The 22,549-nt window shown below is 38.4% G+C and overlaps 1 protein-coding gene and 1 long non-coding RNA gene across 5 annotated transcripts in view; both read right to left on the bottom strand.

Annotated features, from left to right (window-relative positions):
* The window catches only part of ralgps2 (Ral GEF with PH domain and SH3 binding motif 2), a 125,485-nt gene extending 105,201 nt beyond the window's left edge, over positions 1 to 20,284 (bottom strand). For 3 of the 4 annotated variants that reach the window (XM_082146822.1, XM_082146825.1, XM_082146823.1), the window contains exon 1: positions 20,137 to 20,284. The gene's annotated coding sequence lies outside the window, so the exon portion shown is untranslated. The remainder of the gene's footprint in view (positions 1 to 20,136) is intronic. The other variant, XM_082146824.1, reaches the window with a different exon arrangement.
* LOC309481549 lies at positions 1,570 to 3,169 on the bottom strand. Its single transcript, XR_014200052.1, has 3 exons — positions 2,855 to 3,169; positions 2,175 to 2,233; positions 1,570 to 1,747 (listed from the first exon to the last, which is right to left on the bottom strand). It is a non-coding gene; the product is annotated as an uncharacterized lncRNA (long non-coding RNA).
* Positions 20,285 to 22,549: the final 2,265 nt, after the last annotated feature.

The raw sequence follows: 22,549 nt of genomic DNA, 5'->3' as shown, positions 1-22,549 counted from the left end.
TATGATAGTGCATGTTAGGGCTGCTAAATTATGGAAAAAAACTCATCGAGATTATTTTGATCATTATTAAAATCACGATTTTACAGGATTATTGGTGGGTGATATGATCAAAGTCTTATTTAATGATACAGGTAATTTTAGATATCAGTAAAATTTCACAACCATCGATAGGCTACTTCAGCAAAAACTAATACTAGGTTAACTAATGTATCCAAGTAAAAGGTCCAGAAGGTTAAAAGGTTACAGAATACAAGAAAGCAGACAGCAATACAATAAGAACAAATAAACTACAAACAAAATGGATAAATAAATACAACAGAACAAAAATAAGCAGTGCTTTAAGTTAGGGAGATGTACTAACAGTGGTATAGGTAATAGCCTACAACAGAAACTCAAAGTAATCAATCATAGTATACATTAATAGATTAATCCTTATTAAAGCTACAAAGTTCAAGAGAAGTGAGTGATTTTCTCTTTGTCCTGTGTTGTTTGATTAACAATAATGACACAGACTGAAGCAGAGAAGCAGCAATATTAGGCTGCTGTCACTTTAAGATAGGGGTGTCAAAATTTACCGTTTCTACGATGCATCGCGATGCAGACGAGGACGATTCGGTATCGGTTCAGTAATAGACCATAACCGATTAAAATGTGCTGACGCTTTTCTGACGTCATTTGTCGCGTATGTGCTTTGTCGCGGTAGCATACAATGGCAGAGGGAGGAGAGACGCGAGTGAGAGAAAATTTAAATTGCTCCAACTACTTTAAAAGCCTACATCTGGGCACATTTCGGCTTTTATGAACAACCTGGTAAGCACGACCTGCAGAAAACACGCGCTGTGTGCGCTCATGTCACGGACAAATAGAATATGCAGGAGGTAATACCACTAACTTGATAAACCACGTTAGCCGTTTTCACCCCGAGCTGTTGACGCCTGGCGGAGTCTGACTGCTTTAGAGATGCGCGGATGAGCTCCAACGTCACTCGAATCCACAGCCAAAAATAAATCATCCGCCCGCCCCAATAACTTTCTCTTAATTAAGTATCTGCACCCGATGGTCAAATTACAATTATTCTGTGTTGTTACACGTGATTATAAATGGATGATCGTCACCTTCAACAGCGGACTCGGCGACGGTTGATGCGTGCATCTCTATGGTAACATAATACACTGATTAATAAGCGCTGCACTCTAAAAACCCCTGGGTCAAAAATAACCCATAATGGGTTATTTTTGACCCAACTCCTGGGTTAAAAAGGGACCAACTAATTTATGGGTTATTTCAACTCAGAAAATTGGGTTATGCTTTTTGACCCACATTATGGGTTAAATACCTGACCCAAATGTTGGGTTTAAAAAACCCAACATCTGGGTAGAAATAACCCAAAAATTAGTTGGTCCCTTTTTAACCCAGGAGTTGGGTCAAAAATAACCTAACTTGGGTCACTATCCCAGTATGCCTTATTTCAGAAATTAAAACTTTGTTTTACATTATATTACACACTTCAAGCACTTTTACATTTTTATTGCATTAAATAAAAATCTATAAGAAAAAACACACACTTGGACATGTTTATTTTCATATTTATTTTAGGTCACACTGTAATAACAATATTAGAAATAAAAAATAGAAAAATAAACAACAATTCTCAGAAGAGCCTCAGGAATTTAAGCCTGGGGACAACTTTGGGGACAAGATTTTTGATGGTGTCCTCATCAAAGAGAAGAAATGCCTCCTCATCTATCTGAAAGACAGAAAACAAGACAATATGAGTATTGTTAATAAGTCGAGACAATTGTGAACCACTCACCAGACACTCTTTCATTATCAAGCTAACAAATAATCACTTTTAAGGTAATGCAGTGGCTTTTTTATTTAATTTTTTTTACGTGGCCCAAATTGCTAGTTAACTAATGTGGTTATTTTGCAGCATTAACATTACCCATTTTGTGTGAATGACATATTTTCTTTCATTAAAAAGTGTAATGACAGCCCATTCTTATGCATAACAGCTTGAAGACAAGGCACAGTAATATTTTAGGGTTGTACATACCCCACTGTCGAAGAAGTTGTGACTTTCACAAAATCTTGCACTGACACATTTAAGTCTTATTTTTAAAAAAAGTAGGTATAGAGAGATGATATAAGGGCAATAAGAGTAAAATGCTCACCTCTAAAATTCTCTGTCAGCTCAGACAGCTGCCACTCAGTTAGCTTATCAGCGACAAAACTGTGGAGAAAACATAGCAATATAGAGTTTAGCAACAATTTGAAGACTTGACCCGCTTCTTTAACTCTACCTAACGTTACTTCAGCCAGTAGAGCACTGTATAATATGATAAGCACGGCACAGCTGGTAAACATAACTCAACTATTGTGTTGCCTCGTCGCTCTGTAGCCGCAGCTATGGGGCTCGCACACCGGACGAGAAGCGCCGCGTCGCGTCTAGGACAACTCGAGGTATCGCTCACCGGACGTGCACTCTCTCAAGGGGCTCGCGAAGCGCAGCGCCGCGTCTTTAAAATTCGAACACATTATTCTCTATGAGTGTAACGGACACACACACACACACACACACAGCGGCGGTCTGTCCGCGGCACCCAGCAACGGCTCAGGACCGTGTTCAAAATCGCGTCCGCTTGTGCGATAACGTTACCTCGAGTTGTCCTAGACCTAGATGTTGTCGTGATAGCCGCGGCTACATGCCAACCACAGAATTACCACGGCTAACGCTAGTCTCAACGTAGCAACGTATTTTTTTTTTTTTTTTTAGCAAATGGTGCTAAACTAACAACAGGGACATGGACACAGAAAAGTTAACATTACATCAACACTGAAAATACTCTCTTACCTTGAATATAGATGAAGTTGCACCGATGAAGCACAGGCCAAAACGGATCGAGCGCGAAGCGACGGTTATTTCAAACGACTGTTGTGAGAAAATTCCAGAACAACTGCGAGAGAGAGAGAGTGAGAAAGCCTACCCAGAACATGGGTTACTCTTTGAAAAATAACCCAGAAACCCAAACAACCCATGAATTGGGTCAAAATATTAGCCCTATAACCCAGAAAATGGTTACTCTCTGAAAAAATAACCCATAATTTTAACCCAACACAAATAACCCAGAAAATGGGTTGAAGAAATAACCCAGGAGTTTTTAGAGTGTGCTTTTAAATGAACATTTCTTTAAAACAAAATGTATTTGACAGATTTTCCTTTTCTTAATGGCATAAACAAGCTTTACTCCCTTGAAACTTGAACTGGAATGTCACTGCGACTTCCCGAACAGGCGAGCAGGCGCGCACACATCACTTTTGAAGTCAAATTTAAAATTGAGGATGCGGTGCATCGCGATGCATTGTGATATCGAATTGAACTGAATCGATGACATGATAATCGTAATCGAACCGAACCGTGAGACCAGTGTAGGTTCACACCACTACTTTAAGACCGAATGCACGGATCTAATATACTGTTACACACACATTTTCTTTTTCAACTGTCTACATTCACTTAGACACAACCGACTGCGTTTATGAGTATACATACCTAAACAGCATTTTGACATTTTTGTGTATAGGCGATTTGACCGTTTAAGCGTGAATCCGAAGCCCACAGCATACTTTGTTTCTCTGTGTTCCATCTCGAAGCACGCACACAGGGGAACAACGTCTCCCGTGGTTTAATGCACTTTTAATGACACAGTGTTTAATACCAGGCACTTCCCACGGTTAGCAACAGTAGACTGCATTTTACAACACTCACTTGTTCGGCTGATTTAGATGTTAAGTTTGGCTTAAAGAGGAGCAAAAGCAGGAGCACTGCTGGATGTGGCAGCGGAACAATAATCATTTTACCACGATTATCTTGCCCTAGTACATGCTGAAAAGTACATACTTTTCCAGCATAATACATACTTCTAGTAGGTAGTGTATGCAAATTAAGATGCAATCAGTATCTTAGTTCAAAACTTCTGTAGTGACGTGAGGTCTGTAGAGAGGATGTGAATGTTATGAGGAACACAGAAGAAAATTTAGTCTCACTGTGTTCTGAGACCTTACACAGGGCGTTACTCACAATCCTGTGTTGCAAACCTGTGTGTTCTGGCAGTAAACAGAGGTGGCCTAATGAACTGCACATTTCTCTGATGGCAATGTGTGAAGAACCCAACACAGAGAAGACTAATCTCTCTCTCTCTCACACACACACACACACACACACACACACACACACACACACACACACACACACAGAGAGAGAGCTGTTGATTGTATTAAGCGCAGTGGACTGAACACAGGTGAACAGATTGGCAGATAATCTGTCTGAGAAAGAGAAAAAGAAAGAGAGGGAGGGATTTATACAAGCAAAGTAACAAACAAACAAACAGTACACATAAGAAACACTACAAAAAAAGTAGATTAAAGGAAGGTGATGAAACTGTGAAAGAAGAACGAAGAAGACAAAAAAAAAAAAAAAAAAGAAGAAGAATGAAGAAACATGAGCACAAGGACAGTCCAAGTTCATAATCTCCATATGGCGGACAGCAAAGGCTCATGGGAGAGAGCTGTGACTTACCCACAGGCTAACACACTACTGACTGAGACTCTGCAAAATACATCTTTCTTTACATAGGTCAAACTTACTGTAGCCTATATCATTCAGACATAAAGGCCTATGTATAGATTTAGAAGAATTAAACAAGACAGCCATTGTTTCTTGTTCTTCCCATATTGTTACCTGGATTAAATGTTCTGAATTTCCCACACAAAAATTTAAAGAAAAAAGATACGTTCATATGTTTTCATAACCTTCATATTATTATCAAAATAATAGCCTAGTTAGTTTGATCTATATGTGCTTTCTTGCATAATAAAAAAACTATTCATTGAGACAAACCAGTGCGGATCTTTCGTTTTTTATTTGAAACTAATGCAATTTCTACTGAACTACGCACCCAAAAAAAAAAAACAGTTGAGTGAATTATATTTTTTGGTCCTAGACTGATGAAAACGTTCACTTTGATACCCATCAGTATCAAAGTCAGCCAATCAGATTGGAGCCTGCAGTTTCACAATAATTACGCATCAAATGGTTCATGACGATCTGTGGGTATGTCACCTGGGACTATACCTATCATTATGTACACCAGAAGACACCTACTTCTGTTTAAAAAAAAAAAAAAAAGAAAAAAAAGACAAATGGCACCAATGTTTCTTAATGATACTAGGCTATGAGGTTTCCCCAATGCAGAAGTCCAATACAAGATGTGTTTGTTTCCATGTAGGACAGATGACAGTGGGCCAAAGTTGACATGTCTCTGGGTGTCTGAGTAAGAACAAGAAAGAGTAACCCTCCCGTTACAGGCACTCCCATTCTTCTGAAGTGTACGCCAAAACACACACCCCACGAAGCTGCGAGCGAGCACGAGTGTGTGTGTGTGCGGTAAGAGAGGGGAAGCTCGCTCTCACAAGTTTGCTCAACTGTGACATGGTTTGTGCTCAAGTGTTAAGTCATGTGATCTCTTCTCTTCCTAAACATCTTGTTTCAGAGCTGAAAGAGAAACTTGCATTTTGATGTTGATAATCGCCATGACTGTAAGCCAAGGAGACACAATCTCTGCAGTCAGCAAGCACCAGTTTTGCTGGCCTTGACCTAAATTAGTGAAATTCAGCACAGCCTTCGTGTAAATAGCCATTCACCGCTCTCTTTTCATCGATCCCTTTCACTTGCTGCTTCAGATATAGGTCAACAAAATTGCATTCTGTACAGTCACACATAGGCTATTTTATATTTATATATATATATACACGTATACATACACACACACACACACATATACACACACATGGTTGATACCTGCTAATTATTTTTTGTCTGGATCTATTAATTTATTAAAAATACATTACAAATGCAATTCATACTTAGAATGACTTGAATACACCCTTTATATTATGTGTATGCTTTTCATTTCTGAATTAAAAATGTAAAGTAAAAAATGTCAGGACATTATGAAGTTTTATTAAAATAATGAAGTTATTACTTCAGTCATTTTCTATTTCATTTCAATTTCAACAAAACTGCTTCACTGCTTATTTTTGTTAGAAAAATCAAAGTCATGTGGTGTGACCAACATGCAGAAACGTGTTAACAAAAATAGGAAATGATATTAATGATGACCTTTCATGACTGTCAATAAGTCTTTTTAAATATCAGTTAATTTAACCCTTTCCATGTTGGGCAACTCCCCAAAAACTTGGTTATATTTAATATTTAAAAATACATGATTTTTGCCTCTCTCTCTCTTTTTTTATTTATTTATTTATATTAAAGGGATAGTCCACCCAAAAATGTAAATGTTGTCATAATTTATTCATCCTCATGTCTTTCCAAACTCGTAAGAATTTCGTTCATTATCTAAACACAAATGATTATCTTTTTGATGAAATCAGGGAGATTTCTGTCCCTCCATTGAAAGCTACACAACTGAAACTTTGACACTTCATAAAGAGATCATAAAACTAAGCCATATTGAGCGGTTTAGTGCAAATTTTCTGAAGATCGACTCGATTGCTATATATGATGAACAGCTTGAATTTAGCCTTTTATTCAAATATAAACATTCATCAACTCACACCACATTCATCAACATCAGTTGTGGTAAACAAAAGCTCAAGCATGTTCACTTGATGTGATAGAACCAATGAGATTCATTCTCGTGTTACGTAGCACGTTTGAGCTTCCTCAAGAACCAATGAGGTTCATTGTCGTGTTACGCAGCATGTTTGAGCTTCCTCAAGAACCAATGAGATTCATTCTCGTGTTACGTAGCACGTTTGAGCTTCCTCAAGAACCAATGAGGTTCATTCTCGTGTTACGTAGCACGTTTGAGCTTCCTCAAGAACCAATGAGGTTCATTGTTGTGTTACATAGCACGTTTGAGCTTCCTCAAGAACCAATGAGGTTCATTGTCGTGTTACGCAGCACGTTTGAGCTTCTGCAAGAACAACAATGAGGTTTGTTTTCAAAAACAAACAATGAGGTTTGTTTTCGTGCATCAATCAGGTTCGGTTGAGCTTCTGTTTATGGTCGCTGATCAATGTTTATATGTTAAAATGTACTTTTTGACGTGTCAAAGTGGTAGTTGAGTAGACTGTTAATGGTGAGACAGAAAGCTCAAAGATTTCATCAGAAAGATCTTAATTTGTGTTCCGAAGATGAATGAAAGTCTTACGAGTTTAGAACGACATTGTTGAGTAGCCTAATTAATGACAGAATTTAAATTTTTGGGTGAACTAACCCTTTAATATTTTACACTTGCAAACTATTTTACTAGGCTATATTACAGTTCTTACATGTGAAACAAAATTTTCAAAAGATTTTTCTTTTTCTTTATTATGAACACTCTTATTTGCTATTGACCCATCTAACAAAGTGTCATGTAACATCTGCACACAATTACCCTCTACAGCTGACACCATCAACATCATAACCAGCTAGTCTTTCCCACATAACCACAGACACACACAAAATTGAAATAGGGTGTATCAAACCCAGTTGTTCTCAGACAGAGGGTTACAGGTCTGTAGTGATTGGGTCATGAACAGTCTAGATCCTGAAGGAAAACCAGTTGAGAACCACTGATCAAATCCATCCCAAGAGCCAAGATCCCACACATAACCAAACAAGGATCACAAGTACATGCTCTTCCTCTCTCTCACATGCGTGCAAACTGACCATACAAGGTGACTAAAAAGTAGATGAAAGGTTATAGATAAATTGCACCCATACATGCCATTGTAAGTGCGCTCTTGAATGAACAAACTAATGAAAGGTACAGCCAACTGTTAGCAGTGCCTGAGGTCAATGTCAGGGGATCACGTGAATTGTCGTTGACAGCTGCATGAGTGACGGCGTCATCAGTCCATATGTCATAATTTTACTCAGTTTGTGGTAGAACAGAGTTTAACTAAACTGATGATCAACAGGGAAAAGCATTCAGACTCTTGCTCTGTTCCAAAACCTAATGTGGTGTTCGCTCTTCCAAAAGATAGGTTACTTCATTTGTAAGACCAGGGCCTTTTGGAAAATGGTATTCTTAGGTGGTTCTTATGATGAGGGGATTTTTTTATTTGAGGGGGGAGTTTAGACATTTTTTTTTTAATTACATTTATCTCCCCTAAATGTTTTTTCACTCATTGCATTTTTACAATGGAGTAATTTTGTTCTTAAGAATTTACACAACACAAGGAAGATTGATTTCAATCTTTGAATTACATTGAAAAAAGTAGCACAAATAAACACAATAGAATAAAGATACCAATAAAGAGAGAAAAGTTATTGCTTGGGTCTAACACTAGTATTCAGAAATACTGCAGAAACTGAATAAAGTAATCAAATGTAAAATAACACTGGGTAGTATTTTAGTCCTGACTAAATTAAATACATAGGCTATTAATCCTGATTCCTTAAAATTAAAGCTATCTTTTGTTGTTTTGACAACAAAATTAAAGACAGACACATGTGGCTGCTGTCACTTTAAGAGCTAGTGCATAGATCCTGTTTTCATTACTTTCACATGCGTTATTTAAAGGGTTGGTTCGGAGTAATTTCAACCTAGGGTCCTTTGCACCATGACCTCGAGCCAAACACCCCCCAGAAGCCTTTTTTCCCCTTGGTCGAACATTATTAAAGTTAGAGCTTATTTAGTGATATCAGCCGGATGGCTTAGTGCAGGCGCTAATGGATCCAAGGTTGCATCTCGTAAATAACCCCACTAATAATGCCCAGAATGGTACCAAATTTATACAGTAGTACAAATAGGTTCTGTACTCATAAAACGAGGCATTGGAAAGTTTGTAAGTAGGCTACATTTTATTTAAAAAACACTTGCCTGATGGCTTATGCTACCGCTAACCCAGACCCTAGGTTGAAATTACTCCGAATCATCTCCGACTGTGTTTAGAGGATACTCACCAAGACAGAAATTGACATAATTTTCGCATGTTTTCAACTGTTAAAGGGATATAATCCACGAAAAATAACTTTTGTTACTCGCAAGCTGTTTGTGAGGCGGCTTTACCCTATGTATATGTGCAGAGAAAACCATCTCTAAGAGAGTGTGCGAGTACTAAATAGTTTAAAATCGCTTGAATGTTTAAACTGGTAAGACTTAAGATGTGCAAATGGTAAACTTTAGTTACTCACGATGTAATGCTGGCCCGATTATGCAAGTGACAATTCCGTCATGTCCCGACTCCGAAACGCGAGAGTGTAGTATCGCTGCCTGCAGCTCGGTTGACAACTGCCTTGTGCAACCCATTTTGAGAGACGAGACAGCAAAGACACAGCACCGCTGAATCACTCACGCTGTTTGTGAAATTGCGTCTTGCAAACAGTTTTAAAAGGACTGATCTGATTTTATAATCCATGTGGATTAATTTACTAATACAACCTACATGCTAAAGTGAATCAATGTTTACGGGAATTTCCCACATTATAAGTGGGAGACCTGCGGGAATGATTAAAATGATGCGTTAAACCCGCAATCCCGCCCCGAAATTCGAGCCCTGAAGACACTTCGTAAACAAATTTTAAAGCTAAATTTTGTTTCCTTTACGCAGAAGCAAAGAATGAGTTGAAGGAAACTCAATGAAAATACAAATCCAATTCTTCTTTCTCTTTTTTATGCTCTAGCTTGTTTCTCAATTAGTGATGCTCCGATCAGCATTTTTGGGGCCGATCACCGATTACCGATCACCAAAATCATGATCTGCCGATTGCCGATCACTGCCGATCACAGAATGGAAATATGATAGAGTCAAGAAAATCTTGAAGAACCACCAATATTTATTTAATTGTAGTTAGAAAACAAGATAACATAAGGCTACTGTAGGCCACCTTTTCCAAATAAGGCACAGTATAATTTTTCAAAACAAAGAGGGGTCAGGCAGACTACAATGGATGTAGTTGAGGAACTAACTAAATAATGACAATGACATTTGAGGTTATTAAAACAGTAAGTCCCGCCCCTCGACTGCCAAAAATAAAAGTGTTCGAGCGAGCAAAATCAGCAGGCGAGAGGAGATCAAGCGCGAGAGTGTGGGGAATGATCATGCGCGCGCGCGAGGGCAGAGATGTCATGCGCCCGCGCAGGGTTTGAATGAGCCTGCGAGTTCCCGTTTCCTCGCGTGTAGATCTGTTATCCTCTCGCGAATGTCATTTACCGCGCGCGCCAGCATCAGTTGTGCGCTCGTTTATAATTGCCATTGAATTGCCGTCATAGGAGAACTCATTTTGCCACTGTTAAGCAAGCTCTGCTCTGCTGTTGTGTTGCCGCGCATGCGGAAAAGTTGCGCGAGTTATTTAGGTCACGTGATCGGCTTTTTTGATCGGCGCTTTTGGGGGTTGCCGATCAAGCTATTTTTGCCAATATCGGCCGATCATGATCGGCGGCCGATCAATCGGAGCATCACTATTCTCAATCTTGCTTTTTTGTGCTTTTGTCAAATAAATACAACAAACAGGGTGCGCTTTCTGCCGTCTCAGTCTCCATGACCTGGAGCACGTCACAAAAAAGAACCAAAACTCAGTATATACTTGCCTCATATTAGAAAAATATATCTATAGAAAAAGCTTGAAATGTCTACTTTTAAATAAGCCAATACAAATCATAAAAGTGTATTTTACACAATGTTTATGCTGTGCATTATGTTTTTAATGTACTGTTAGCTTAGCAACATGCTAACATTTGAAACCGAAATGTACCAATAAAAAGGTTTAGTGTAAAAAATATTATTTTACATAATATTTGCGCTGTGTATTTTTTGCTTAATAAAAGTACCATTACCTTAATGACCTGCTAACATTTTAATAGAAAACTAATAAAATGTTGTGAAAAAAATGACTATTAGGCCTATACAATATTTTTTCCTGTGTGTTAAAGGTATAAAGGTCCCTGTGTGTCGTCCTTAGTGTTAGCAAAGCGACAAGCTAATTGTTGAAACCGAAAAGTATCAATAAAAAACGTAATATAAAAATGTATTATTTTACACAATTTGTGCTTTGTATTTTGTATCTTATTAAAATACCATCAGAAGGTGAATCATTTTAACGTGCAATAAATAGTTTGTGAATAGTTCATAATTTCGTGTGATTTTGTTCCAGCAAACTCAATGTGGGCAGGCCTTAAAGTTGTAATGTTAAAAACAGATGACAAAAAGTTAAAATTCCATGCCAATAATGAGACAAAGACCGCCTCTGAGATCAGCATGAAAGTGTTTTGTGAGATCATATGGGCTCCTAGTAACTAGTCTCAGCCGCTACTGTGGCAGACAGACAAGACATTCTTGATAGTCCTCATCACCTCTCACTTACTCTATGGCCAACTGCATGACAGCCACTCACGTTACCCTGGAAACTACTTACAGCACATCAATCCAGAACAAGAGTGAAAGCCTGCATGTTTCAGAGGGTTCTGTTACAAAAACATCAACTGTTATACAACAGACGGTCATGATTGCTGCTAGTGTGCTATGAATACTAGTGTGATGCTAACTGCATACTGAACAATGTGCAATAGATCACCAGACCAATAATCTATTGCTGCCTGCATCCCAATCATCAATCAGTAAACAGCCAGTTAACTGTGACAATATGATTGACAGGTCAGTTTACGGTGACAGGATGCAAATAACTGTACGCTCACACCACCGCCGACTTGAGCTTCCAAAGTTACCGGAAGTCATTCATTTTCAATGGAAGCTGGCTTCTCTCAGCTGCAAGGAGCGTCAAATCCATCGGCGTCGCGTTTTGGGCGTTTTGAGCGTCAACCAGAAAGTTGAAAGTATCTCAACTTTATGGTAATGAGCTATGACGCGGTTCAGCGGCAAGCAGCGGCAAACTACGTCGCGCTGGCTGATTCCGGAGAAACATACGATGTAAACTTTCGTTCCTACCAAAACATTAGTTCCGAGAAAATGGAGAAGAAACTGATAATCGTTGTTGCTGAGTTTCCTATCATTTATGATATGACGTTATTTCCCATATAGGGACCAGTTACAAAAGAGAGAGAGCCCCGGCCGCGCGCGCGCACTCACCTTCACCGTCTTCAAACAATACGCCTTGCTCTCTCTCCCTCGCGCATATTAATCAAAATATTTTTTTTCCCGACCAAATCGGTTATAAAAATGCTGTCATTATAAAAGGTTCCTAGTATCAATGTATTGCTTGTTTGTTTTTTTTCTGTTTACATTTCATGGTGTGACACAGACTTCAGAGCGGCCAAAGCGTCAACAAGCTTCCCCGTACTTTTTTGACAAGCGTCCTTGACAGGGCGGCCAGAGCTTCTTTGCAGCTCAAGTCGGCGGCGGTGTGAACGTACAGTAACTATGCGAGGCCGTTCAAACTGAACACGTTTTTCAATATCCATTGCACTACTTTTCTATGTAGACGTGTGCTAGATGAACGTTGCGCTCGTGTCTTTTGCCGTGGCTCACGCATCACACCGCATTCTAAACCTCTTGACCTTGCTTTGACCTTGTTTATGCATTTATTTGATCAAAAGTACAGTAAAAGCTAGGGATGCACATATCATGATTTTTCATTGCCGAATCTAATTATTTTTTACAAGCAAATGGGCCGATTCCGATACCGGTTGCTGATTTGTTTAAAGCAAAAGCAGAATGGTCTGACTTTAGATTTGTAAAATTATGAGTCATAAGACACATCTGCATGAAACAAAAACAGCAGACGGACTGAATGAAAATGCAGTAGGTGGCACTTTTGAAACAGCAGCGATATAGCGTTTCCTCTGTTAATGCTATGTACACAAAGCAGCGCTGCGCTTATAAATACTACTTTAATTGGCATTATATGGAGGTAAGATGTTTCTTAAAGGTAAAACTTCTAAAAACAGTCAGTTCCCTTCAGAGATGAAATTCATATAAAGCCCCCACCCCCTCAACTCAATCATTATTTATTTATTTTTCCAAGGTTTCGAGCGTCATGAACAGTGAGCTTGCTGCGCCTGGTACAGTATTTCTCTACTCTCCTCTTTGAGTCAGTCTTCAGCGTGTCCTGTCTCTGGCCTGTTAATGTCCTGTTTAAAGACTTTGTAATTTCCACACAAATGGCATTATGGAAAATGATTGCAATGCAGTTTGTGTGACAAGTCCAGAACAGATATCAGCCAAAATAAAAAATAAAAAACGTCCAGTTGATGATGGTGTGTTTGGAGCAAAAACTGGCCAGTTCTGATTGATAGCTGGGCAACCATTTAGTAAAAACAGTTAGACTATATTCTTAAATAGTATTACAATTATTAAATATTATTAACCATATATTTTTCCAATGGCAATGAAAGATTGAGTACACTGCATTGTGGGATATAATCCTCCTCTTAACTTTCTTTGTTTTATACATTTTTCTCAAATATAAGTTGATTGATCTGGCTATTCTATGCACAGTATAGCTTCAACATCTGAAGAGTAGCATGGTAGTTCACTCCTTCAAACAAACATATCCCATGTTTCCTTTGAAACAGCCATAAAAAAGCACTCAAGAAGGAACTATAATCTGTTACCCTCACTGTAACATAACTACAGGTCTCGGAACAGTCCTCCAAATTACATAGTTGCAGTAATGCGCAGCTCACTAAAGCCAATTTTACTGTCAGATCAAAATGGAAACGTGGACAACTTAGTAATCACTGCAGTAATGCAATAAACAACGTCCTGTGAAAATACTGGTCAATTCTTAAATTACAGGGAACCTGGGATGCGAAAGACTAATGAAACAGCTGCTGTAATGTCTAAGCGAGTGCCCTGATCATTAGACTAATTAAAGAGTCTCTCGGCTTAACCTCGCAGCCTAAGACTGAGAGCAGAAGCACAAATAGCCACAGAGACAGAGGCATGGGCCCGTTAACACAACAGATGTTAGGAAAAGGCTTCAAATGACCCTGTAGCTTAAAATACACATCCTTTCTGGCTTTCCCTACAACACACACCGTTATGAGAATTCGCACACGAGAGGCATGCAAAGAAGAGCGATGTACGCACATTACAGAATCACTTACGGACAGAATGTAAACACAAGGCCTCATTCAAGAGAGCGACTGCACACACACGCACGCCCATCCTGCGAGGAGGCTCATCTTGAGTTTCAGAAAACCCCTGTCATTTGAGCAGGGAAGCAAAGCAGAACAGGACCTACAATCCTCATACACACACACACACAGTTGAAAGATAGGCCCTTGTGGAAGGGGGTCCCGTTTCACAAATGTAATCTGTGAATAATCGTATTTCTTTGTAAAGCAGAAAGCACAAGGCCAGATGGGTCTCGCATCCATACAAGACAAGTCAATGCCGATTGTGTCCATTAGGAGTAAATCTACCCAAAAGAATGTTTTTCTTCCTAGGTAAACCAGTTTCAAAGTATTCTATTGTACTTAAAATTAAGAATTTCTTTTTTCTTACTGTAGAGATTAGTGTCTATTAGTAAAATCTGTTTCCTTTTTCAATCTTTGTTGCATTATATGCCAACGGTGACAGTTAAAAAATGTGAAAAAGCACTTCTTGTGTTTTTTGCCCCAAGTTTGCATGCCTGTATGCAGAAAGCATTAAATCTTAATATCCTTTAATATTCTGGTTCTTAACTAAAATTTATTTTAGTATCTTCATTTTAAAGGCTCTAAATGGTTCAATTCCAGAGATTTGGAGATATAAATGCAGCTCCATGAGTAAATTGGTCAACTGTACACATTATCAGTGGTCAAAAACTAGGGCAGCACAATTAATTGCAATGAACCCGCACGTGATTTGGCACGTACTATCATCATACTATCGCTGTAGCTGTATTAACAGAATATTGAAACGCTTAGATTGTTTAAACATGACTAATAAACACACGACTGCCTTATTCTGTGCAAGAAGCCACATCATCTCAGAGAAGGATGAGCTCAACTGTCGTTATGAAGTGAGTTTGGAGTAAAAGCATGTTATTAAATGTTGTCTTTTGTTGGACAAGAGGTTCATAAATGCTTCTTATGTTTGGAAAGATGTTTGACGCGTGTTGCTTTTTCAAATGCACATTATAAGTGACTCAAACTCACTTTGGTGCGTTTAGATGGAGCAGCGTTTACAGAGCCGTACATCAATGACAAGCTGAGCATAAAAATAATCGCAGCATTTGCGATTTCAAAATCGCGATAGGGCAAATTGGTTTAAGTGCGATTTCATGTAAATTGCGATTTATCGTGCAGCCCTATCAAAAACCCAGTGTGGGTCAATTTGCATACAGCTGATTCTTTTTTCTTTTAAAGAGGAATATCTGAACAACAAATAATGTTGAAACTAGACGTGTGTGTGCCATAAATATTCTTTTCAAAACATTTATTTAGTTGGCTGTTGATGAGTTAGCCTAACCTTGGAAGCCACAGAGAGAATGGGTTAGAAATGATCAACAGGCAACAGACAAGGCATCCAATAATATTCACGTTCAAATCATTCAAGCCCATGTAATGCTAAATAGTCCATCCTTCAGCATCCTTCTCACACCGTGAAAAAAAAAAAAAAACACGCTGACCCAGAGAGAGCAAATGTCATGTAGCCTATAGCCTAGGTATGAAACGGCACACATTTTTGTTATTTTTGTGTTACAAATAATAAAATGATCACAGAAGAACTGAGATAAAAGTTTATAGATTGGATATAAACACTGATGTCTACGGAAGCAATCAAAATAAAGTAAATAACCTTTTGAAAGTAACTTGACGCTTCAAATAATGATTGTATCGAGTGACTGTTAAAAAAACTGTGCCATTGAATCATTCATTCATTCAAAAGATTCATTCAAAAACTCTAAATCATCCAGTAATGAAGCAAGTATTTATGAGCGAGTCATTGAATCATTCACTCAACCCGTTTAAAAAAAATCATTCAGATTAAATAAACATTTTAAATAGACTGCAGCAATTACCATTTTATCATTTAACCTCTTGTAAATTACATGTTATTTGGTTTAGTTGTCTGTTCAGAATCGTGATCTCTGTTTGAAACAAAATAAATCATGGTTCTCAATTTATCCAGATTCGTGCAGCTCTACTATATTGGTCACCATTTACATCTGTCTGTGGGTTTTTGCAAACATCTAACCAGTGAAAAGTATTGAAAAGAACTTGACTAAACCTCGTAACTCTATTGGCTCCTCAAACTGTTGGTAAAACCTCATAACTCCACCCCGCCATATCATGAATGACGTATCTGCTTGTTTGCAATGCAAGGGGGGTTAAGATTTCCCAACTAAACATAAAATAAGATTTTGTAAGAGAAGATAAGAAACCTAAATCAAGTTAAGAAATGCTATGTAGTACAATTTGTGAAAAATCCTAAATTAACGTATCATATCTTAAGTTAAGACCTAAGATAGAAATTTTCTGTAATACACCCCCAGGAAACAAAGTGAAAGGGTAACTCTCGCCAAAATGCAATCTACGGTCTTTTTGTTAATCTACCCGGGGTAAACTTTCGTATAAAAGTATAATTACAATGGAAACGCCACTTTTAAGTAGGGCTGGGTATCGAGTTCGATACTTTTTAGGCACCGACCGAATTGCCTTGATCGAGTATCGAAACATTGTCTTGTTTTTTGGTACCAAATTTCGACTTTAGCATTGGTGCTTTTTTACAGACTCAAAATATGAGTGTAAAAAAGTCAAACTTTTTCTTTTTTTGAGGTAATGTAATGTTGTTAAAACGGATTTCTTTTTTTAATAAAATTTGTATCGGAAAAAGTATCATCCAGGAACCAGTATTTGAGTCAAGGTACCGGTATCGTTATCGAACATTTTTTAACGATACCCAGCCCTACTTTTAAGTTTGACCATATTTTCATTTTTGGTCAAATTGCCTTTTGAATGGGAGTGCTTGGCCACTTCTATGATTGCATCAAAAATCGCTATTTTTAAAACACTAAGAAGGCTCGACACAACATGACAGGCTCGACTGTGTCCGCCGGCATTTTGACAGTCAAAAACAGTCGATCTCCGGATGCAACGTAACAGGGAGGAGAGTAAAGATGGAAAGTTCCTAAAGCTTAGTTCCATATAAATTCAATGATAATTTGTTGTTTTGTCGTTAGTGAAAATCAATATTGACCTTGTATTTGAAAAAGGATCCTCATATAAGAAACAATACTAAAATTCAGAGTCAGTTCATTCACATTCGGAGATCGACTATTTTTGACTGTCAAAATGCCGGCGGACACAGCAACAGTGAGTTGTTCAAAATCTTTCTTTTTAGTAAACTCTGTGTACACAAACAATGTTCTCAATGCTCGAGTTCATGTGTAGAGCCCCTGGTGATACTTCGAGCAAAGTTTCATGTTGTGTCGAGCCTTCTTAGTGTTTTAAAAATAGCGATTTTTGATGCTATCATAGTAGTGCCCCAAGCACTCCCATTCAAAAGGCAATTTGACCGAAAACGAAAATACGGTCAAACTTAAAAGTGGAGTTTCCATTCTAATTATGCTTTTAAACGAAAGTTTGCCTCAGGTAGATTAACAAAAAGATCCTAGGTTGCATTTTGGCGAGAGTTACCCTTGAAGTCAGAAGACAGGAATCCCACCAAAGTGAAGTCAGGAATCGCACCTGTGCAGCCATCTAAGAACAGCTGCACTGGATCAGGGTTTCAGCTCGAAGCAGCACCAGGATCTGCCTTGCAGTAGTTTGAAAAGGACAATGCTTTCTTATAAGAGACAGGAAGTGCTCAGACATGCAGAAAGAGAGAAGGAAAGCAACAGAGTGAGAGTGTTTATGGGGATTAAAGCAATGGCAGATGCTCGCTTCATAAAACCCAAGCTATATTTAACAAAGGAAATTGAACCTTTGCATATAGTTGTGATCTGATTACCAGAGGGACTCAAAGACATTTATACTTCTTCTTTAGGCCAGAAACACTCAACGCAGGTGTTTGGCCAAATGCACCGCAAACCATGGTTGCATTGTACATACTTGGGGCCAGTTCACACAGAACACGTTTTTGCTGTTAAAAACACGAGACAAGTCAGTGGAATGAAAAACAACGCAAGGTCTAGAGACGCGTTAACTTGCTTAAACTTTAGCTGCGCATTTTTAGAGTGCCGTGAGACTCTGCAAAATACACAAACGCAATGTTTAAAGACGTTCTTGCGTTGTTGTGGCGGCAATAGTCAAGAGGGCAATAGCGTTACGGTCAGTTCACACACCCTAAAATGCACCATTTTGGACAGCACCAAAGTAGCCTATTTTAACAGAGAATTTAAGCATCAAGAAAGACCCTAATCAAACAACATTTATTCTGTAAATAAATGTTCATAAAAATGGGTCAACCAGAAACCAACCTGTATTGATACATTTGATTATGAGTTAGTCATAACCCAGCATATCAGAGCATATGTTTCAAAATCCTCAACCCTTGACTGCCCAGTATTTAAATCACATTTTAATGGCCAATATCCTCTTTTGATCATTACAGTTTTGGGCTTTGACTTTGATTTATGGGGAATTCATAATTTAACAGTGCTCTATTCAGACAAAAGGTTCCTGAAAGGCTGCCTCATTTCCATATATGATCAATAAGTGCTGAGCCAGTCGTAATTAATGTCTTTTAGCTTGAGTTTACTGCAGAAAGACTCCGTATAAACACTTTAACTGTGGCTCAGAAGAACATAGTCTACGTTTCAACATCTTGGGCATCAGATGCTTTTGTAACACACTTATAATTTATATAGGGCTTATTAGGGCTGGGTTGACCATATCGATTAGTTGATTTGATTCCGTCTTCATTTTGATGAAGATTATTATTCTTAAATTGCAAAATCAATCTTTTAGTCACAAAACTTCACTAAACATCTCCAATCCAATCAGCTTTGTTACTTTTCATATGAAACAAAGTTTCAGCTATTAAATTCTGTCAATATTATCATGAAATTCAAACAATAAATGCCATTTTCGTGCTCATAATGTGACAGATCGCTGTAGTAGCGCCTCAGTTCAAGTAAAAAAAAAAGTGTGTTGATTATTATATTTAAAAATAAATAGCAATAAAGCACCAAAATTGACACTTTACAGCATGAGATTGTGAAATTGTCAATACCCAGTCCTAACATTTTACTAATAGTAATATAATAGTAATAATATTAAACGAATAGGGCCAAGAAATAAATATAGTCCATATGTTCAGTAACCAATATGATTTCCTAAAAATCTGATTTAAAAAAATTGTTTTGCCTTTCTTTTTATTTTGTATTATTATTATCTGCAAAAAAAACGCCAACAATTTTTTTAAAAACATATACTGCCTTGATCATGGTAACCATAGTTACAAGAAAAATAAATACAATAGCTAACGTTAGGCGACTACATATTGTAATACAATAGCAAAATCATCCTACAGTAAGTTACATAAACATCACGGGATCTCTTTAAAACAGTGTCAGAATTTTGTTTCTCTGCTTTATGATGACAGTAGTGACCAATAACACTTCTGAAGTAATGGAAGATTTGGAAGATATAAGCTTTTTCAGAAGAAGCAAGGGAGTGAAATTAACCTCTGTTGGAGAGTGTGTGTGTGTGTGTGTGTGTGTGTGTGTGTGTGTGTGTGTGTGTGTGTGTGTGTGTGTGTGTGTGTGTGAGAGAGAGAGAGAGAGAGAGAGAGGGAGAGAGTGTGACACACCCCGATTCAGAGTGGGGGCAAGTGAACCCCCCTCCAGACAAACAACCGTTATCCTTCAGTGATCCACCTCCATCAACCACGAGAATAAACTTAATCCTGCAGATTATTACACACACACACACACACACACACACACACACACACACACACACACACACCTACATCAGGCGCAAAAGCGTAGCCTGTTCTCAGAAGAACCGAGCGTTGAGCAGGCAAAAGTCGGCCAACTACACGCAGCCAGCGCATGACACACACATGCACATCAATTCCCTCCCAAACAGTGGCATCTTCAGTCCGTTAACCGCATGTCTCCGGTCGCTGTTAATCCCATCATAGGCGTGTTGCTGCTGTAGCCTGTTAGCTAACAGCCCGCTCAGAACCACACACTGCGCATCACCACAAATTCAAAGGCGTCAAACTCACCGCTTCACGCTCCGTGCTTAACTCCTGCGCGAGGATGCTGCGACCGTTACTCCGTGCTGCAGGCGACGGTCCAGCAAACTAATATAAACAATATGAAGCTATAGTGATGTTACGTTCGTGAACGAATCGTTCTTTTTGAACGAATCCTTTAGGTGAACGAATCGTTCTCGTTCACGTAATCAATTGACTCATATTTCTCGTTCACTGAAATCCCTCCCTCCACAGCAGCGCGGCGCTATTAGCAGCGCATGCGCAGCTCAGTGAACCGGTGTTTTCAACCTGTCAAAGAATGAACCTCGAGCCAATAGCCTTCGAGTATGAGATGTGACGGAGCATGTGATTTGTTGGATGTAGTGAACGAATACGCCCTTCACTGACTGACCGAGTTGCTTTTGAGTCTGAACCATAGGTCTGAACGAGAGAGAGATCTTATCGTGTGTACGAGTTGAACGAACTGGTATGTCGTTCATGAACGAAAATAACCAGTTGTTTGAACGATAATGATGGCGAACCGATAGAGCTAGGTTTGTGTAGTTAGCATGTTTGCATCAAATAATCAAATTTACACTTTACCATTGTAATGAAAACAGGTTAATAACGCAATATATTGGTTAAATATAACAAAGACAAATTAACATCGTCATTTTTTACGTGGTTTGAGTTAAGGGGGGCGCACTTGACTGTTTACTTGATTTAAATTTACACTTCTCGTTACCTGCTTTTCTTATATTTTGGTTGTGTGTTTTAGTCTTAGTTTTGTGGTATTTTGCACTTTGAACAATTTACTTGACTACTTGTGTTCATTTTGTATTATCAAAATGAATTCATTACGTTTTATTCATGTATGCACTTCTCTAAAAACTAAAACAAACCCAAAAAATATGACAGTATTATAGGTCTCATAACGTCAGCAAATAGCATTTCAGTTCGGGCTGTGAAGGGGCATGTATTTGGTTGGATCTACTGAACGAATTTGCCTATCACTGCTGAGATCGCTCTGTTTTGAGTCTGAACGAGAGAGAGAGATCTCGTTCGTGAACGAATTGAACTGGTACTTTCGTTCGTGAATGAGACTGGGGTAGATCGGTCATTTAGCATGTGATTTAATCTCATTCAAAGCGCAGTTATAGGTGTGCACATATAATTGTTTATATTCATATTCAACATACAGAACATCAACGTTTAATATAATCCCAGATTTATGAATGTGTATGTCTGACTAAATAATTAAAATGTTAATATTATGCAAGAAAACCTTGGTTTGGTCATCTGAACCACTTATTTAGACTTATGTTATTAATTTAGTAAATAAGGGACACATTTTAACAAAGCCAAATCACTTTTTTTTTTGTAACAAGTAAATACGTTCATTAAAACATAACATAAAATACACCCTTTTTCGCCACCTGCTGCAGTATATATCTAATATGAAGAAATTATCACTGAACGAATCAGTGAACGAGTCTGAACGAATCATTTTGGTGAACGAACTGAAAATGAACGAGTCTCTGAAAAGAATCAAACTTTCCACCACTATGAAGCTACAACAGCCGCGCGCCTGTAATGTTCCAGCAGGAGCGGCAAATGTGTATGTGTGTGTGTGTCCGTTGATCCGACAGTGGGCGGGGCTACGGGCTGAGTCCGAGACTGTTGCGCTGTAATTGGAGGCGAGCGTAAGGTGGGCGGGGGCTACTGGCTCAATCTGCTGCTGCTGCTGTGTTATTGGAGAACAGCTGAGAAAGGGCGTGGCTTCGGGCTGCTTCTGCTGCTGCGGTGTCATTAGAGGTGAGCATCATATGTATAGCTGCTGGCAATGATTCAACGAATTCATAAATTCTTGTTTTTAATAATAAAGAAATATTTGAAAAAATTAGATGCAACAATAGTGTATTTTCTGCCCCAAGGAGTCGCTTATATTTAAAGTACTTGCCAAAGTACTCTGCAAAGTACTTGCAGACTTTTGTTGAGTTTTTAGACATTTTAGAGGCAGCAATAATTCATGAATGTAATAAAACTAAATAACAAAATGTAGAGTAACCTTATAACCTGAACGTAATTCAGACATTCATTCATTTTATACAATAACACCACGGATTAACACTACAGAGACTGCAGTGACATCAGGGAGTAGTAAATTACTGTTTAATCTGATTCCAGAATAAATTACTCTTATGAACCGATTCTTTTCAGTGAATCAGACACATTCAGCGCGACCGGTTTAAAGGGATAGTTCACTCAAAAAAGAAAATTGTGTCATCACTTACTCAACCTCGTGTTGTTCTAAACCTGTATGGGTTTCTCTGTTCTGTTGAACACAAAAGAAGATATTTTGAAGAATGTCGGTAACCAAACAGTTGATGGACTGTTTTGACTTCCATAGTGGGGAAAAAAAATTCTATGGAAGTCAATGGGG

The sequence above is a fragment of the Leuciscus leuciscus genome (genome assembly GCF_965113295.1).
Source record: "Leuciscus leuciscus genome assembly, chromosome: 19".
In the NCBI taxonomy this organism is placed as follows: Eukaryota; Metazoa; Chordata; class Actinopteri; order Cypriniformes; family Leuciscidae; genus Leuciscus; species Leuciscus leuciscus.
This window is presented reverse-complemented; position numbering and strand designations above follow the sequence as displayed.